A 1,378-nucleotide genomic window follows, 5' to 3' on the forward strand; every position below is an offset into this window, starting at 1 on the left:
ATTGTATTTCGATAATTACAGTTGCAAGCGGATGGTGATCAAGTTGTAGAGCTATACTACGTATTTATTTAACAACTCTTGTAGACCTGTACGCAAACACAGTTCTTGAAACATACTTCTTAAAGCTTGAAGATTGTGTATTAGTTATATTAATCAGATGTTTTCTGCAATCGTTCATTATGACTATAATTTTAACAAACCTATCTAATTATTTCAGTACACAAACGTGTGTTTGTAGTGTTCACTTTGTACGTATTAAACTCTTGCACAATTTATATATTGTCACTGTAAATTCAAAGGTGTCTATCGAGACAAAGTGCTTCGAATTCTGTACAAACGTCTGAGATGTCATAATTAAAGAATACTGCTGTTAGATTGCAATGAAGCTTAGATCTGTTTTTCTTTTTGTAAAACGTGAAAACAGTTATAAGCTATTTGCAGATGGAATGCTTGTAAGTGCTCAGTATTACGTTCTTTTACTCTAGTATACAGCTGTGTAGGTTACGCTTATTTTGTTTACAATGTGCTCATTTGCTTCTGTACATTTGACCATTAAGTAGTTTGTTTTGTATCTTTATTACTCCAGCAGAAAGTATTAGATTGCAAGAGAATGAATCAGCATATTTTTTTCTCCGTTATGAATTATTAACAAATATCTGAGACAGTTTTGCGTCAATGAATATATAGTTTTGTTTTATCAACCATTTGATACATGTAAAGTATAGTGTAGTGAACCATTAAATGTGATAACAAATGTAGTATAAGATTAAGTGCCGTTATAAATTCTGGTCATTTTGAAATTATAATAGTGTTCCGCTTAGGCCGGTGCTAGCGGGCGTGAGTGACGTTGCACATTTCATTACCTTTCATGAACAGACTCAGTCAAACCGATTCTGCTTGGTTTTATTCTATGGTTCGAAAGGACCATTATTCACCAGTGTTATATTATTCAACCGAAGAGAAGCTGGACATATCAACTGCTTTTCATATTCAACCTCTAACTAATGAACGTAAATTCGAGTTTTGATAATTGTGTGTGTAATAATACAACAACATTTTTCAAACTTAATCTCTTTATCTTGTGTGCTTAATTAATTTACCATCGTATTTATGAAATCCTTAACGCTTTGATTTCTTAATATGTGTTTAAATTCATGCTTGTATTTGTTTGCTGTAGTAACTGTGAACAAATATTTTGTATTTCTGTTTCATATATATGAGGTATCATATTGATTTCGTGCTATTCAAAATTATCTAACGTTCATGTTTTACTTAGGCATACACAGGGAACTGCATTGTCAGTGTCAGATCTGCAGGCATTCTTTAGTTCAACATACTTTAGTAATTTTCATCTGCTAAATAAATTTTACTAGTAGGC

Source organism: Mercenaria mercenaria, chromosome 5, assembly GCF_021730395.1.
Source record: "Mercenaria mercenaria strain notata chromosome 5, MADL_Memer_1, whole genome shotgun sequence".
NCBI lineage: Eukaryota > Metazoa > Mollusca > Bivalvia > Venerida > Veneridae > Mercenaria > Mercenaria mercenaria.